The 19,858-nt window shown below is 39.7% G+C and overlaps 1 long non-coding RNA gene across 1 annotated transcript in view; it reads right to left on the bottom strand.

The window, feature by feature from the left end:
- LOC102405491 overlaps positions 1-19,858 on the bottom strand; it is a 75,619-nt gene that overhangs the window by 49,886 nt on the left and 5,875 nt on the right. Inside the window, exon 2 of the long non-coding RNA XR_006640963.1 lies at positions 18,161-18,266. This is a non-coding gene — a long non-coding RNA (uncharacterized LOC102405491). The remainder of the gene's footprint in view (positions 1-18,160; positions 18,267-19,858) is intronic.

The following is a 19,858-nucleotide window of genomic DNA, read 5'->3' as shown; positions in this document are numbered from 1 at the left end:
CAGAATTTTCCACAGTTTATTGTGATCCACACAGTCAAAGGCTTTGGCATAGTCAATAAAGCAGAAATAGATGTTTTTCTGGAACTCTCTTGCTTTTCCTTCCTTCATACCTGGCAAATTCTTACTAAATATTCAGAACTCTGGAAAAATGTCATCTCTTCCAGGAAGGCTTCTCTGACTCCTCCCTTCTCCCTTAAGATGGTAGGTAGCCAAACTAAAGTAATGGCAAGGAAGTATAAAGAAATAGACAACTGTGAAAAGTATTGTAGAGATCGAATTGGTAGAACTTGCTCATGTGAAATAAGTATAAAAATAAATCAAAGATTATACAGAATAAACAGTGAACTTGAGAATAAGAATTGGTAACAATTTAGAGTAATTTCATACATGTTTTTCTAAGCTTTGTGTTTATCTTTAATTGGTGGATTTTAATAAGAGGGATCTTCTATATCCTGCCAAGCACATCTTCCTTAAACATTCTTTTTCTAATGGGATATCCCCATATGGTTTTATTGATCCAGGGCCTTTAATGACTCCCTCCCTGCTGCCGCACAAGCCTAAACTCTGCTCTGCTTTAAAGGACTTCATAGCCAGTCCAGCCCCTCCCTTCAGCCCCACACAGCTGTGGTCAGGCTGAGTGCTTCCTCCTCCTGCACAGGTCTTGCTCACTCTTGCTTCCAGCTCTTTTGCCTCCTTCTTGCCTGAGGTGGTCTTTTCTCTGTGCACATTTCAGAGACAATTCAAGGCTCAGCTTCAAGAAACCCTGCCTGCCTGATCCATGGCTCCCTGTGCCTCCTGAACTTCTGAAGCATTCACAGTTGACAGCATCTAATTTAGCTCTTGATTATATATGTGCATCTAACATAATTTACAATCATTTTAATGTGTGTTAGACATGTTTCACCCAACTGGACTATAAATTTACTGAAGGTGGGAATCATGATGTATAGTTTCTTAAGATCATAAATTCTGGAATCAAACTATGCTCAAATCCTGGCTGTCCCACTTGCCAGCTGTATGACATTGGGCAAATGACTACCTTCTCTGTGCCTTAGTTCCTAATGTTTAAGATGGACATGGTAACGGGACCTATCTCACAGGAGTGGCTATAAGGGCAAATGAGGCAGCTCACATGCTAATGCTCAGCTGATGCTTGGCACGCTGTAAGAACTCAGTAAACACCAGCTATTACCATTAACCTCCCTACTACTAGGCGTATCACTGAACACTGAGTCACTGCGTCACTGAGTGCGTGCTCAGTCGTGTCCAACTCTTTGCAACCCCATGGATGGTAGCCCGCCAGGCCCCTCTGTCCAAGGGGTTTCCCAGGCAAGAATACTGGAGTGGGCTGCATTTCCTTCTCCAAGGGATCTTCATTGGCAGGCAGATTCTTTACACTGAGCCACCTGGGAAGCCACTGAGTAGATGCCTAAAAATTAATTTTTGCTGACTTAGTTGGTCACATGTAAATTTCTTCTTTTTATTGTCTTTTATTTTTTGGCCATGTGACATGTGAAATCTCAGTTCCCTGGTCAGGGATCAAAATCGGACCCCTGCAGTGGAAGCACGGTGTCTTAACCACTGGACCGCCAGCGAAGTCCCTTACATTTCTTTTAGATTCCTGAAAGAATCAGAAATTCTTGTGTTGAGGCAAAAGGGTGTATTTATACAGACATTAATCATTTTAAAACATTTATGTGGACAATTTTACCTCTCCAGTTTTGAAGAATATCTCATCATTTCTCCATATATGCCCTCACCTAGGTCCTGGAGACCAGGTGAGGAAAGCAAGAGGATTACCTCCCTTCCTCTATAAGGAAACAGGTAATAAGCATTGGATGACAAGATACAACTCAGACGCCTGGAGGATTCTGGGTGCTAGCTACCAGCCATCTGCTAAGAATCCAAACTAAATAGTCCCCATTTGTGTCATTCTTGTGTTTGACTGTGTGTACCTCAAAGAAATAAACATAAATTACTGTATTGGCCTGTTGGTAGTTGAGGCGACAGTATGTCTAGTAGAGTACAAGATGATGATAAAGGTGAGAAGAAGGTAATTAAAGACCCAAGGCTGAGCTCTAGACAAACACTATTATTATGTTTTATATTATACCAATTACCATGAATGCCCCTCCCCCAGTGTTCTACAAATTAAATGGTTTCAATCAGTTTATCTGGAAGAGCCATTACCTTAAGTCCTTTGTGGTCCCTGGACTGCATTCTGGTAAAATCCTTGGGACTCAGGTTACTACAAAGAACAAACTTATTGCAGGTGGGGGAGGGGACATGAGACTGCAGCAGATGATACTACAAGTGTTGGCTATGTGTGGATCCATACCATAATAAAAGATCATAGAATGTGAATTGTTTTGTAAAAATATTCTTTAGGGCTATTCCTCTTCTTTTATACTTAAGTGTCATATTTTCCAAATGAAATATTAAGAAAATAAGAGCTGGTGGAAAAACAGAATTGATTTACTTATTTTAGGATGAGATGATATAAGACAGAGGCTGGAAGGTAATTGTACTGAGTCAGAATCCCACCTGCTAATTGTTCCCTTTGTCCAAAACCTCTGATGGATGAGGGGCCAGAGCTGTCAGGCAAGGTGGGAATCACACACAGATGGATGGGAAGTTAGGGTTTCGTGATAAGAGTGAGCACCTGCCTTCCAGCCCTGTTGCGTCACCACTTGGCACTTCCTCTTTGGACAGATCGCTCCACTTTTCCTCATTAGTAAAATGACCAGTGAAGGACAGGAAAATCATCTCTAGAGCTCTTTCTAGCCCCACCATCTTAGGATTCTGTTGTGTCTAAGAAGACCTATGTCTTACTCCACATTGTAGATTTGCTGTTGTTTAGTCACTAAGTCCTGTCCAACTCTTTTGCGACCCCATGGACTGTAGCCGGCCAGACTCCTCTGTCCATGGGATTTCCCAGACAAGATTTCCCCTCCAGGGGATCTTCCTGATCCAGGGATCAAACCCACATCTCCTGTATTGGCAGATTCTTTACTGCTGAGCCACCAGGGAAGCCCATAGTGTAGATTCAGTTCAGTTCAGTCGCTCAGTCGTGTCTGACTCTTTGCGACCCCATGAACCACAGCACACCAGGCCTCCCTGTCCATCACCAACTCCTGGAGTTTACCCCAACTCATGTCCATTGAGTCGATGATGCCATCTCATCTTCTGTCGTCCCCTTCTCGTCCTGCCTTCAATCTTTCCAAACATCAGGGTCTTTTCAAATGAGTTAGCTCTTCGCATCAGGTGGCCAAAATACCAGAGTTTCAGCTTCAGCATCAGCCCTTCCAATGAACACCCAGGACTGGTCTCCTTTAGGATGGATTGGTTGGATCTCCTTGCAGTCCAAGGGACTCTCAAGAGTCTTCTCTAACACCACAGTTCAAAAGCATCAATTCTTCGACGCTGAGCTTTCTTTATAGTCCAACTCTCACATTCATACATGACTACTGGAAAAACCATAGCCTTGACTAGACGGATCTTTGTTGACCAAGTAATGTCTCTGCTTTTACTCTTCACCTAAAAACTTGATCTTTCTCTCTCCCCTCCCCTGCTCTCTTTCTTCTTCCCCAAACCTCCCAGCATGCACACACTGTCCCTTTCTCCCTCTGACTTACATTTCAGAATCTGAAAAATATTCCCTAGCCTGTAATTACTGGTTAACAATGTTTTCCCCTGGTGGTTTCTAGGAGGCATTTGCTGAAAGTTTGAACTTAAATCTGTAGTTTCCAAGGAGGAGGAAGATGATGGTACTGAATGTCTGGCCATGTAGAGCTGTCTCAGGGCAGTTTCTCTACAGAAACTGAACAGTGGTTCCACATAAAGCTAATATACCAATTCACCACTTCCCTTTAAATGGTCCCTTGGAATTAGGATTGCTCTAACGTCTCCATAATTGTCTTAAATCACTGGGTCTTTCAATACCGTTCTCTGATATAATTTCTAAGTAGGCAGTCAGCATAAAAAAGGACTAGGTCAGCTCTCTTTGTGTGTCAGGACTTGGCAGCCCAGCTCCTCTGTGATGTGTCTCCTGGCAGCCACCCAGCCTAGCTATCAACAATAAAAGCTTCTGTTTGTGATTCCAGTAAGTCACAAATAAATCTCCTCAATCCCACCTGCTTTCTGAGAAGAGCTTCAACCGTGTCCTTTATCTTGGGGTTAAAAGAGAGAGACATGATTGTAGCCTTAGGAAAATAGGTTTTCAGTGTCCGCTAAGCAATTGTTCCTTTTCATTGTTCCCTACTCCCAATGTTTAGATGTGTGATTTGAGCTGCAGTCCGCTGGCTGCCAGGTTTTTGAGACTGGACTGCTTTCCCACTTAATGTTAATTGCCTTTTTGAAGCTGCTCAGCCCTAAGTGACCCTCCTGGGTATGGAGAGCGTTCCTTATGGAAAAAGGGCTCAGGACCCCAGAGCAGGAAAGGCATACCCTCCAGTGGCAACCACGCAAGGGGCAGAGGGGCAGTGACCTGCCTCGCTATGACTTCAGGAAGCCTCATTATCACCTTCAGGTGAGAGGGCCAGGACTATTGGCCTCTGAGGGAGTACCAGGCACCCAGGCCGGTACTAAAGGAAGAGCAAAATAGAATTCCTGTTTAGCTAAACAAGAAAACAGTTGACCTCAGTTGCAGCTCAAACAGGTTGAATTTCTTAAATACCACTCATCAAAAACCTCCTCTGAAACATTAAGCCTCATATTACTGTTCTGAGGTAAAACACTAATCCTATTTTCTGGCAAGATGGAGAATGAGGTGAATCACATTGTTTTCCACTGCAAGTCAACATTTTGGAATTAAAGAAATCTGAATCTCTTCTCAAAATTACATAAATGAGTCATTTCAGGTGTTCATCATTGAGTTCATATGAGCAACCTGTTTCCTGAAGCATTGTGAATGGAAGCAGGGTTCCCCCCGACCATGTCGTGTTCCACTGGCCATTAAGGACGCCCAGAAGGACCAGAAGTGAATGTTACCAAGAAAGTCTCCTATGTGTACTTCGGTCCTTATAAAAGGAAACAGATTTCTGTGTTTGCCCATACTTCCTTCTCTTGTTATTATTGTTCTCTTTTTTTTGGCTGTGCTATGAGACATGTGGGATCTTAGTTCCCCAACTTCCCAGCCAGAGATTGACTCTGCGCCCCCAACAGTGAAAGCACAGAATCTTAACTGCTGGATCTCCAGGGAAGTCCCCATACTTCCTTCTCTTGTAATGCCAAACTCTGCAAGAGAACTTTGCACGTGTTCCCACAATTCAGATATGTCCAAGTTTCCCCCTTTTATAAGAATCCCAGGGGATGAGGGCCCACTCTAATGACCTCGCTTTAATCCTCCTTAGAGACCCTATCTCTAAGAAAAATCACCTTCTGAGCTACTGGAGGTTAGGACCTCAACATATGAATTTTAGAGTGGGATACAATCCAGCCCATCAGTTCAGTTCAGTCGCTCAGTTGTGTCCGACTCTTTGCCACCCCATGAATCGAAGCACTCCAGGCCTCCCTGTCCATCACCAACTCCCGGAGTTCACTCAAACTAACATCCAGCCATCTGATTCTCTGTCGTCCCCTTCTCCTCCTGCCCCCAATCCCTCCCAGCATCAGAGTCTTTTCCAATGAGTCAACTCTTCGCATGAGGTGGCCAAAGTACTGGAGTTTCAGCTTCAGCATCAGTCCTTCCAATGAACACCCAGGACTGGTCTCCTTTAGAATGGACTGGTTGGATCTCCTTGCAGTCCAAGGGACTCTCAAGAGTCTTCTCCAACACCACAGTTCAAAAGCATTAATTCTTCTGCACTCAGCTTTCTTCACAGTCCAACTCTCACATCCATACATGACCACTGGAAAAACCATAGCCTTGACTAGACGGACCTTTGTTGGCAAAGTAATGTCTCTGCTTTTGAATATGCTATCTAGGTTGGTCATAACTTTCCTTCCAAGGAGTAAACATCTTTTAATTTCATGGCTGCAATCACCATCTGCAGTGATTTTGCTGCTGCTGCTGCTGCTAAGTCGCTTCAGTCGTGTCCGACTCTGTGCGACCCCATAGACGGCAGCCCACCAGGCTTCCCCGTTCCTGGGATTCTCCAGGCAAGAACACTGGAGTGGGTTGCCATTTCCTTCTCCAATGCATGAAAGTGAAAAGCAAAAGTGAAATCTCTCAGTCGTGTCCAACTCTTCGCGACCCCCTGGACTGCAGCCCTCCAGGCTCCTCCGTCCATGGGATTTGCCAGGCAAGAGTACTGGAGAGGGGTGCCATTGCCTTCTCCAGCAGTGATTTTGGAGCCCCCAAAAATAAAGTCTGACACTGGTTCCACTGTTTCCCCATCTGTTTTCCATTAAGTGATGGGACCAGATGCCATGATCTTAGTTTTCTGAATGTTGAGTTTTAAGCTAACTTTTTCACTCTCTTCTTTCACTTTTACCAAGAGGCTCTTTAGTTCCTCTTCACTTTCTGCCATAAGGGTGGTGTCATCTGCATATGTGAGGTTATTGATATTTCTCCTGGCAATCTTGATTTCAGCTTGTGCTTCTTCCAGCCCAGCGTTTCTCATGATGTACTCTGCATATAAGTTAAATAAGCAGGGTGACAATATACAGCCTTGACGTACTCCTTTTCCTATTTGGAACCAGTCTGTTGTTCGTTGTCCAGTTCTAACTGTTGCTTCCTGACCTGCATATAGGTTTCTCAAGAGGCAGGTCAGGTGGTCTGGTATTCCCATCTCTTTCAGAATTTTCCACAGTTTATTGTGATCCACACAGTCAAAGGCTTTGGCATAGTCAATAAAGCAGAAGTAGATGTTTTTCTGGAACTCTCTTGCTTTTTCCATGATCCAGCGGATGTTGGCAATTTGATCTCTGGTTCCTCTGTGTAAAACCAGCTTGAGCATCTGAAAGTTCACGGTTCACGTATTGCTGAAGCCTGGCTTGGAGAATTTTGAGCATTACTTTACTAGCGTGAGATGAGTGCAATTGTGCGATAGTTTGAGCATTCTTTGGCATTACCTTTCTTTGGGATTGGAATGAAAACTGACCTTTTCCACTCCTGTGACCATTGCTGAGTTTTCCAAATTTATGACATCAGACTGTCACAAATAGGATTCCCAGGGAAGCAGACTCTGAGGTGGAATTTAGCATGCACAGTGCTTTTTCTTATTTTTATTTACTTATTTATTTTAAAATAATTTTATTTATTTGATCTGTGCTGGGTCTTCGTTGCTGTGAGGGTTTTTCTCTAGTTGTGGTGAGCAGGGGCTACTTTCGTGCTGTGTAACACAGGCCCTAGGGCACAGGCTCAGTAGTTGTGGCACATGGGCTTAGTTACTCAACAGCACGTGGGATTGTCCCAGACCAGGGCTCGAACTGGACTCTCCTGTACTGGCAGGAGGATTCTTTACCACTGAGCCACCTGGGCAGCCCTGTGTTTTGTTTTTAAATTTATTCTATTGATGTATAGTTGATTTACAATGTTGTGTCAGTTCTTACTATCCAGCAGCGATTCAGTTATCACACATATTCTTTTTCATATTCTTTTCCATTATGCTTTATTACTGGATATTGAATACAGTTCCCTGTATTATGTATAGTAGGACCTGTTGTTTATCTATTCTATATATTAATATAATAGTTTGCACCTCTAATCCCAAACTCCCAATCCATTCCTCTCCCACTCCTTCTCTCCCTTTGGCAACTATAAGCCTGTTTTCTATGTCTGAATATGTTTCTGTTTCATAAATATGTTCATTTGTGCCATATTTTAGGTTCCCCTCGATATCATATAAGTGATATCATACAGTATTTGTCTTTCTCTTTCTGATTTACTTCACTTGGTATGATAATCTCTAGGTCCATCCTTGTTGCTACAAATGGCATCATTGCATTCTTTTTTATGGCTGTGTTCCATCATATATACATATACTACATCTTTTGTATCCATTCCTCTGTCTATGGACATTGAGGTTGCTTCCATGTCTTGAGTTTTGTAAGTAGTTAATGCACAGTGTTTATTGAGACTTGTCCTTGGGCTCAACATCTAGAGAAAGGAAGCAGACAAGATCAATAGAGGGATGTCATGTCATCATGCAGACTCCACAACTGCCTTAGCCAATCCCACAGGGTTCTCTGGAGCAAGAATGATCCTTCAGAGTTGTACTAAGTTGGGCTGAGAGGGCCAGGGCTTTATACTGCCACATCAGTCAGTCATTGGAACTTGCCACCTCAAAAAGTGGTATGACCCTGGTCAAGGCAGCTCTCTACAGCTGAAGCAATCTCTGAAGGGGCTGACAGCTGAAGGCATCAGCCAGGTCAAGTCCTCAGTAAAGGGAGATCTGGGCAGTGTATCATAGAGCCCACCACACTGGCTACAAAAATGGAATATGATGTATGTCTTCTGCTCTGCAACTTGCTCTTCAAAAAGATTAATGATTATTTTCAAACATATTCCAAATAGAGGGAAGAGTATAATTAACAGCTATATATCCATCGGGCTTCCCTGGTGGCTCAGTGATAAAAGAACTTGCCTGCCAGTTCAAAAGAGGCAGGTTTGATCTCTAGGTTGGGAAGATTCCTAGAGAAGGAAATAGCAACCCACTCCAGTATTCTTGCCCAGAAAATCTCATAGACAGAGGAGCCAAAAGAGTTGGATACAGCTTAACAACTAAACAACAAAAACAACACATTATTTAGATACTTCGATTATCAAGATTTTGCAACACTTGCTTCATCTATCCCTTTCTCTTTTTTGATTCATTACTTTGAAGTAGGCTTCATATCATTTCATCCTTGCAACTTCACTATCCATCGCTAACAAATATGAACATTTTCTTACATAACCTCAATGCCATTTTCATACCAAATAAAGTAATAACAATTCCTTGGTTCATATTCAGATTTTCCTAATTATCTTTTAAAATTCATTTTTATAATAAGCTTGTTTTAATTAGAATCTATATAAGGGGAACACATTATTTTGGTTACGTCACATTTCTTTGAATCTAGAGCCCTTCCTTTTCCCTATGCAATTGTCTTGTTGAATAATTAAAAGAGTGTGAGCCATTCTTATTTATTTGCTTCTTAATGGTTAACTTAACTTGTTCCTCTATCCTCCATATTTCCTGTAATTTTAAGTTAGCTCTAAAGCTTGCTTAGATCCAGGTTCAAGGACCATAGGTAACAAAGAGTGAAGAAGTGCCATTTGGTTGCCTGAAACAGTCCATATGGAAAAGATAGGATAAAGCTTAATTCTTTCCCTTTATATTGCCAATTTTCAGAATATATAAGAATGTTTTTCACTTTCTCTGTAAAATCTCTTATGAGATCATGATTTGAAAAATATGTTAAGTGCATTCCCATCGATTGCTGTAAATGTTCTTGTGAATGCTTATGGTGTCCAGTTTTTTTACCAAGAAGAGTCTCTTTGTGCCAGCTCCCTATGTCCTTTTGACATAATCCAGCAGATTTTTTTTGAGAACTTCCTTGCTTTCTAGAATAACAAGATGCTTCAGGCTTTTACTGTACATTTTTTATTCCTCAGACCAGAAATTAGCCATTTCTCCAAAAAGCTCTGCTTCTTTTTAGTGGGAAATTGGCTTTTTAAAACAAACTTTTTGTTGTGGAATAGTTTTAGATTAAAGAAAAATTGTGGGGATAATACAAAGAAAAATCTCATATACATCATACAGTTTCCCTCATTATTAGCATTATTAGAGTGGTATATTTGTCACAATTAATGAACCAATACTGCTGCATTTTTAAAAAATAATTTTACTTATTATTTACTTATTTATAGCTATTATTTATTTATAGCCGTGCTGGGTCTTCATTGCTGTGCCTTTTCTCTGGTTGCTGTGGGTGGGGGCTACTCTCTAGTGGCAGTGCGCAGGCTCCTCATGGTGGCGGCTTCTCTTGTTGCGGAGCACAGGTCACAGACATGTGCACTTCAGTAGCTGCAGCTCCTGGGCTCTAGAGCACAGGCTCAACAGTTGCGCTGCTCGGTCCCACACGCTCTAAGGCATGTGGGATCTTCCCAAATCAGGGATCGAGCCCATTTACCACTGAGCCACCAGGGAAGCCCTGCTGCATTATTATTAACTGGAGTCCATACTTTACTCAGATTTCCTTAGCTGTTATGTAATCTTTTTTTTTTGTTCCAGGATACCATCGATAATACCACATTACATTTAGTCAACAAGTCTCCTCAGGCTTTTCTTGGCTGGTGTTTTTGACTCAGTCAGCTTCTCAGACTTTCTTTGTGATGACCTTAACAGTTCTGAGGAATTCTGGTCAGACATTTTATAGACTGTCCAACAACTGGGATTTGTCTGATGTTTTTCTCATAATTGCCCTGGGACTGTGCAGCTTGGGGAGGAAGATCACAGAGGTAAAATACAGTTCTCACCGCATCCTATCAAAGGTTCATGCTATCAACATGATTTATCACCAATGACGTTAACCTTGATCGCCAGGCTGAGGTAATACTTGTCAGGTTTTTCCCACTGTAAAGTTACTCCTCTCCTCCCTCTTCATACTGTACTCTTTGGAAGTAATTATGCACAACCCACACTTATGGAGTAAGGTATGTTCCTTCTCCTTAAAGGGAGAGTATCTATATAAATTATTTGGAATTCTTCTGCATGACAACTCTGTTTATACTCCTCCATTCATCCATTCAATTATTTATTTATTTATAACACTATGTACTCATAGATACTGATTTTATATCTTGAGTTTTAATCCAATATAACTTTATTTATTTGTGCTCAAGTTGCTCCAGTTTGGGGCATTGAGCTCTTTCAGTTGGCACCTGTGTCCCTTTGATATAATTCTACCATTGCAGTTTTCTTGAACACTTCACTACTTTCTGGCACTACAAGATGCTCTAGGATCATCTTGTATATTTCTTGCCCTAGTGTTAGAATCAGCCATTTCTCCAAAGAGCTCTGGTTCCTTTTACTGGAGAATGTTATTAGAAATACAAGATAGGGGTGCTTGCTGCTATTGGAGTGCGTCATTGCTTCTAGGCACTCTCAGCTAACAGAAAGAAAATACATGTATGTATACTAACCTTTATATATACACATGGACATATTTATTAATATTTCTATATATAACCATTATATCTATATCAAGCTAAAAATAGGTTCACACTGATGTCCCCAACTCTAATCCATTATCACATGGATCATTTAGCTGCTTCTTCTTGCTTTTCTGTAACTTCCAACTCCAACACTAAGAAAGAAATCTTACTCTCACCATCCTCCATCCATTTACTTGATTGTTCAGTTCCAGTATGGATGTATACTGGTTTCAGAATTGTTTATCTGTACCCTTGAGGGAAGCATCTTTATTGACTAGAGTACAGTACTTATTATGTACAATTCATTTCACTTTTAGTCATACAGACTCCACCCATTTCCAAAGTTACTGAGGTCAGCACCTTTTCTCTCCATCCTTTTCAGAGAGGTTGGTTCATATGTTTGTCACACAGCTAAATTCTTTCATCACATTCTATTCTAGGATTCTCTGACCTCCTAAACATTTTGGGAATAGTTTGTCAAACTTACAATCTTGGATTTTATTACCTCTTGGATCTTTTAAAATCATGTGTTCATCTTCAAGTGACTTTGCTATTAATACTAGACCATAGGGTAACTGGAAAGGGAATGAGAATACTGTAGATTCCATTTTAAAATAAGATACCAGTAGCAAACTTAGCCATGGCATGGAGCCACATATACAAAATTCTGGTTCAGTGAATTTCAAAGAGTAGGTTTACTATCCGTTAGTAAGTCAAGAAATCAATTTAGTGAATTGTGACCAGCATTCAAAAAGTGAAGTAGAATAGAATTTTAGGTAGAAAATACTAGATGATATTATGCATAGCAAGCATATTATTCTGTTTTGGATATATAATATGAATGCAAAATGTATTTTTTACAATGGATTGATGGTCAAAGGTTGAAAACACTGAACTAGTGTATTCCATATGTTCTTTTAAACCTAAATGTTAATCTTGATCTATATCTAACATAAAAAACATACCAGAAGGCCTATAAAGGATTAGAACTCAGACTTCTTGGGTTTGAACTCTGGCTCTAATATTTACTTGGTGACTTTCAGCAACTTATAAATATTTTGTGTCTCAGTTCGGTCATCTGTAAAATGGGCAGGCATACTTATACTATCTCTCTGTAAGAGTTACAAAGAGGAATAAATGAGTTAATACAAAAAGCACAAAAAGCATCTAAAACAGAATCTGGCACAGAGTAATAAATTAAGAAATGTTAGCCATTATTATAAATATTCTCACATCATTTAGTAATGGAAATCAGGATTTTAAAATTCCATGTTTCTAACACGTACCATTTTAAGTCAGGTCATAGGCTTCTCACACATTGGCCAATCATCTATAGACTAGGCCTGTCATTTATAGATTTCAATAAAGACTCTTTGGGCAATCGTCTCAGAATCTTCCCAGAGCAGAGATTGAATCCGTGTCCCTTGCATTGGCAGGTGGATTTCTAAACACAGGACCACCAGGGAAGCCCTTTTCTTTTTTTGGCCACACTGCACAGCTTGTGGGATCTTAGTTCTCCAATCAGGGACTGAACTCAGCCACGGCGGTGAAAGCGGGAGTCCTAACCACTGGACTGCCATGGAATTTCCTCTACCAAGTATTGTGATTGAAGGGCACAAGCTGTATGCCCTCATTTAAAACCTGTACTGTGCACATCACTGAGCTGAGGACTTCCTTCATTTATACAATATAGGGGAAGTCCAGCAACATAATGCCAGTAACACAAGGATTGCTAGGTTTCACCAAAGTTAAACAGCTGATGCACTGCTCTTTGAGAACTTCTCTTAGTGGTTTTTTAGTAAATGTTTAACAACTAGCTCTCAGAGTGGGAAAAAAGCCCTGATTTGTAGTGCTGGCTGATTTCCATGATATAAATGGTTCCCTTATGACCAATTTCAAGCTACCAATGTGAATCACTGAATGCAGAACTGTGGGAACAGGTGTATACAGTCAGTTCTCATGAGCCTTTACAAGCAGACACCACCACTTGCATGTAACTGTTTCATGCCTTTTTGCGTATGGAAGAATGAAAGGTTTTTTAGATAAAATATTTTTAAATCATCAAATGTTTCTTTGTTTTGAAGTATCAAATCAATGGACTCCTTGGTCCTGCAAAGAGAAGGGAAATATTTATTCTGGAATGAAGATTTTGAGACAATGTGACTCCAAGACACTGAACCACTCTTTGAATAATGTAAAATGTTACAGCTCTCCAGATTGTTCCTTTGAAAAGTTTTCTTTTCTAAATTAGAATTCTGCCCAAACAGCCCCTAAAAATGATCTCCTGTTCTTATTAGATAAGGAAATGAGAATACGCAATCAGATGAATGCAGGAAGGCTGTAGGGGCAAGTCTGCCTCACACTGAAAAAGAACTGGCAGCTTGACTGGACTAGGACTGCAGAGCTCCCTCTGAACCATCCATCGAAAGATCCCTCTAGGTGTTCTCATTACATATTGAATAACCTAGATTTGGGGAAATGCAAGGATGGAGAAGTTCAGGGTTCTGGAGGACTGTCCTGGAAGAGCCATTATGACAAAGCCAACCACAGAGGGAGCAGACATTCGAGTTTCAACTACCCTACAAGGGGACAGAAGAATTCCAGAGCCTACATCCTTCACCCTGACACAATGATGCTGCGCTTAGTTGCTCAGTCATGTCCAACTCTTTGTGACCCTATGGACTGCAGCCCACCAGGCTCCTCTGTCCATGGAATTCTCCAGTCCAGAATACTGGGGTGAGTTGCCATGCCCTTCTCCAGGGGATCTTCCCAACCCAGGGATCAAACCCAGGTCGACCGCATTGCAGGCGAATTCTTTATCGACTGAACCATCACAATTTATTCCCATTAAAAAAAGCATTCGCTATTAAATGAAAACATAGAACAGTAGTTTAGAGCCAAACACTGGAGCAGAATAGGTCCTGGTGTGAATTATCATTTTGCCATTTATTAGCTGTGAGAGACCTTGAACATATCATTTAATTTTTCTGAACTTCAGTTTCCTCAACTGAGGAAAAAAGGGAATATAACTGTACCTACCTCCTAGAATTACTTTAAGGATTAAGTTAGATAATACATATAAAGTACTTAGCCTTGATTAGGTGCTCAAAAATTAGTACTAATAACAATAATAAATAAATCTCAGTCCTACTTTTGGAAGCTAGATGCCTGATGTAGTAGACACTATACTATTTAAGTAGATACTATGTCTTAGCATCATAATAAATCTCACCCCAGATTTATAATTGTTTCCAGGTAAATTCAGAGCTAAAACTGTCTATGACTGGGCAGGAGTTGCACGGAAAAGAAAAATTAAAGCCTGCATCTGTACACGATGCCTTGAGCAAGTCGGATGTATTGACTGTGAGGTTCATCTAAGAGCTAATGGTTAATTTCAAGAGAAGATGTCAGTTATTCTGGGGATGATACTGACATGGATCTTTTTTTGTTTTAATTAAAGTATAGTTAATTTACAATGTTTCAGGTGTACAGCAAAGTGATTCAGATACACACACACATTCTTACAAGATGCTGAATATAGCTGGCATGGATCTTTGTCAAAATCTTCCAGATTTCGATTTAGAATGGTGCCATCGTTTGTACCACAGCTTCTGTGGGCAGTACGGTGTCATACTGTCAGCAAACATTAAAGGGACCATCCTACCTCAGAGCAGGAAGTCACCTAAATCTATCAAAATCATTCTTGTCTGCATTCCCTGTCTCAGTCTCTTCCTTACATATTTAGTCAAAGCTGGTGACACCAGAATATAAACGTATTTTAATTAAACCATCCCCCAGTGTGCTTTAGTGCTCTGCACCGAGAGCACTAGCAGTCATGAATAGGAAGCTGAGGATGAATTCTTTGTGTGAGGTCTCCATTTTATACTGATTTTCACTGAACACAAGAGGGACTGTTTGCAGCAGGATCATTGGGGACAACAGGCACTGGAATCTGTGCAATGATTTCTATCTCTGGTCTTTTTGGCATTGATTGAGGTTTCAGGCAAACAGAGGCACTGAGGACCTAGCAACAATCGCTAGGGAGCTTCCTGGTTGCCAGCAACAGTAAATACCACAGAGACACAAAGACTCAACCTTTCACATGCGCACAATGAAACCTAGAGCCTGGTTTCTTATTTCAGATACAACAGAGTCCTCAAAGTAGAGCACAATAGCTTATTCTTTCCCCTCTTTATATTAGATCTGTTTAATTCTGTACAGAAATATATACTGCCAGGAGCCTAAATGACCACCTTGTTTCTAAGTTTGTCTAAGAATATTTATATTATAATCTCCCTCTCAGTATTATCTTCTTTTTTTTTTTTTTTTTTTTTTACTATTTTGAGGGAGAAATGGAAGGAAATAGTGTTGTATATCTGACTTTGGAATTTTAAATAATGTATGACTTGTTTAATGTGTTTGTAACTGTCAGTCTTCTGTAAGAGTTACAATTGATATCCACCTTTCTGAAAATATTCAGGAATAATATTTGAAAGATCTTCTTCTCCAGTTTACTGTCTCATTTGTTTTTAGAAAAGATAGAAAGACAAAGAATATGAGCAATTTAAGGTTTTTTCATGACTCATTCAAGGAAATTGCATAATAGCCTTCCTCAGCCAAGTTCACATACTCTTCTCAAATACCTTGCTGTTTTCTTTATTCTGTTTCTTCAACCTGATCTCTTTTTCCATCCTTTCCATGGGCCATTAACTTTTCTTTCTTTTCTCTAAGGCTGTAAAACTCTCTAGTGTATAATCATGTGGTTTGCAAGGTGATAAGGGGAAACTGAACTACCCCAAAGCTTGCCAGCCTGTCTCCTAGCAACTGTATAATACGTTGCTTAGTAACATGAAGGGTGAGAATGAAGTCTCTCTTACATACCTAAAAATATTGAAATCATTTAAAAATATTAATCCTGGGCTCATTTACTAAAATATACAAAATTCAGAGATACTCTTACCATGAGGAGGATCTTATTTAAGGCCATGATATCTTGAGTATATCTCTACATCTTATAATCTACATACAAGAATAAAAGATTGCTGTTCTTATAAGCAGATGAAAAAAAACCCCAAACCTGCAGCATTTTCTAATCCTTTCTCTTCAACACATGCATAATCAGTGTTTAAGGGGAATGGAGAAATGATCTTTCAGGCTGAGCAGATGAAGAAAAATGCAGCCTTTCCTCTCTTCTGCACATGTATAATTGCTTTTTAAATCTAAAGGAAGATGGGGAAATGTTTCCCAAAACCTTTTTCAGCTGGACATCATTGAGGATTGTGTTTTTCAGGATTACAACTGTCTGAAGAGTAATTCTCTGTCAATTTATCCAGGAGCTATCAAAATTTAGAAAGAACTGAATCACACTACCGCAAAGCATTAAAACCCTTTAGTTTCAAATGGTAAATTATTAATTATAAGAGGTTATTATTTATTGAATTAGACCTGCTGCATCAGATTCTTCAGTTCAGGAACTAGCACCCTAGTTACTTCAGAACATCAGGAAACCCTGATGCAGGGGATGATTTCCATATGCTAAAAGGGTTAGCTTCTACTATTCTCGCTCTTGGATTTATACATGTAATGCTTAAAGAGGAAAATTCAAAGACCAAGTCCTAAATATTCTGCCACGTCCTCCCTTTGAACTAGGCCCCTTGGCTAATAAAATTGGTCAAGTTTTAAATCAGTCATTTCTTCATTCTGCAAATATTAAGACAATTTTGAAATATAATTGACAGAATTTAGTGATTAGTTGGGATTAACTTAAATCAGTTAATAACATACATAAAGTGCTAAGGACAGAGCCTGACACATAGTAGATATTATATGAGGTTATTATTTTCAACTAATTTGATCAACTGGAAGGATGGTGACAATGAACTTGATATTGAGAATATGGAACAATTGAGAGTATAGAATATTGAGGAGGATAATGGAGAAAAATAATTAATTTCATTTAGATATATTGAATTTGAGATGCCTGCATATTATCCAGGGGGATAAAAACAAATAAGAAAAATAAATCTCAAAGTTGGCGGCATATTGTACAATACTTAAAAAATATTACTTAAAAATAATACTTATTTTTTAATACTTAAAAAATAAATTCTTACTCTCTGTGTGGCTAGCTCTACATAAAAATGAACCAGTTATAATTCATCAGTATTTTACTTCTAACAATATCAATGCATCTATAAACACTTATGGAGGCAGTAAAAAATTTTTCTCACTAGTAAATCAATCTCATCCTGATTTATCCATTACATGGAGTTAATTAAGACAAGGACTTGAGAGGAAAAGAGAAACACACACTTGGATGACTGGGGGAAGGGACCCTGGAGCTTCTTTTGATTGCTATTAAATCCCTGAAGCCAGTACACCATGGCAACGTTCCCAGTCTGCCACCTAATTTCCATCTGCTTTGAGTGAAAGGAGGGGCAGGACTGAGGCAGTTCAATGTGCATTCTTGTGAGCATATGTAATTGGGGTTAATGAAATGCAACTAAATAATAAATTGTGTTTCATGGAAAACTGAGATTATCCACTGTCTTTTATACTTCCTTCTCCTTCTCTTCTCAGGATGCCTTTGAGCCTCTTCCAAGTTTTGTCCCTTTTTCCAAATGTCAGATTTCATTCGTAGATGTGGGGAAACCACCTCTTCAAGGTACTACAGCAAAATTACAAATTAAAATTTGTATCTCAGTACATAAATATTATGTTTAAAAGAATGGTTCAGTAAATAACTGAACATCAGTGAGTGACCTCAAAGCATTGCATTACAATACCAGAGGTATATTTTTCATATTATAGAGTACATGTACTTATTATGTTATTATGTTACAAGTCTTACTTCTGGAACAGAAATTCATTAATATTTATTTATCTCTGCCATACACACAAAAGTCCTTCCCAAAATAGATGAAACTCAGTTACCAGAATCACCACAGATAATTCTTACCATTGTTATCCAGAAAAAACTATTATTTAGTAATAGTGCATTTGTTGACAAGAGGTTGAAAAGGTGAATGTTAAGCTTTAAATAAAATTCTGAATTCAGATGTGGGGTCATATTCTTACCTAAACTTTTAACATTAAGATCTGGCCAAGAGGGATGCAGTAGATATTCCTTAAAGGCCATACTTAGTAAGAGTCAATTCATTCAATATATTGATCAGTGCTGAACCTGAAAAATAAAGATAAATGTAAATTCAACATGTCAGCATAATCATATTCATCTCCTTGCTTAAATTAAAATTTGAGGTGTGTTTTTGTTGTAGAATTTAAGGGAAATTTACTTGTTTGAATTTATCCATTTACAATCAAATTTGCCTGAGGAAGACTTCCCTGGTGGTCCAGTAGTTTAAGAATCTGCCTGTCAATTCAAGGGACATGGGTTCTGTCCTTGGTCTGGGAAGATCCCACATGTCGTGGGGCAACTAAGCCCATGTGCCACAACTACTGAGCAAATGTATCACAACCACTGAAGCCTGAGCATCTAGAGCCTGTGCTCTGCAACAAGGAAACCACCGCAATGAGAACTCCGCGCACCACAATGAAGATTCAGCACAGCCAAAAATAATAAAGAAATAGTTTGTAAAGTAAAAAATAAATAAATAAATGAAAGTTTGAGTCACACACACACACAAAAAGTTTATGTGGCACACCAAGATGTCTCTAAGCCTAATAAAAACATTATTAAAATGAGGGGAAAAAAAATAGAAAAAAAATAAATTTTTTTTAACCTGCATGAGGGAGGCAGCATGAGGTGACAGGTATTTTCATTTCACAAAGGATGCAGAGGCAGTGATGACCTGGTGTGAGACAGGGCACACCACAGCAGGATGAAGTGGGGAAATGTGACACACTTCTTTGTGTCTGAAAGCTCCTGCACTGACCTCTCTCACAGCATTCAACATAGTTTCCATCCTCAGGACCTTGAACTCTGGCCAGAAAACACGTTTTGTCTTTTGTATCAAGCCCTTGCTATATACTCATTTCCTGGTAGCCAAATCCAGTATTTGATGCTACTCAGCACTCTATCCGGAAGTGGTCCTTCCTTTGTCTCTGTAACATCAATGTCCAGCTTTTTCTCCTCTTTCTTGGCCACTGCATCAGTGTTTCCTTTTCTGACACTTCTTTCTCTCAAAGTCTTTTACTGTTTTTAATTTATTAAGTCTATTCCCAAATCTGGTAAGTCAACCTCCAAAATATCCCCCACAGGTATCACTTTTCTTGCAATGCAGATCATTCCTTCTATCCCCATGGCTTTCATCCTAAAGCCTGGATGATTCCAAGTGAAAGTGTTAGTCGTTCAGTCATGTCCGACTCTTTGTGACCCCATGGGCTGCAGCCCGCCAGGCTCCTCTGTCCATGGGATTCTCCAGGCAAGAATACAGGAGTGGGTTGCCATACCCTTCTCTCCAGGGGATCTTCCCAACCAAGGGATCAAACCGGGATCTCCTGCATTGCAGGTAGATTCTTTATGGTATGAGCTACAAATTAGTCTCCTTGTCTTTCATCTCAAATGCTTCCAATCCATTATGTGATAGATACATGATAAACTCTCACTAAATGGCTACAGTGAAACAGGATGAGGAATAACTCTCCCATACTGCTGATGGGAATGTACATAATCACAACCACTCTGGAAAAATTAGTGTTTTTCTACTAAAGTGAACATATATTATCACCCTACAATTCCATTCCTAGGTATACAGCAGCGAAAATTTGTAAATATATTCACCCAAACATGTGTAAAAGAATGCTAATAGCAAC

This window comes from Bubalus bubalis, chromosome 4 (genome assembly GCF_019923935.1).
Source record: "Bubalus bubalis isolate 160015118507 breed Murrah chromosome 4, NDDB_SH_1, whole genome shotgun sequence".
Classification (NCBI taxonomy): Eukaryota; Metazoa; Chordata; class Mammalia; order Artiodactyla; family Bovidae; genus Bubalus; species Bubalus bubalis.
This window is presented reverse-complemented; position numbering and strand designations above follow the sequence as displayed.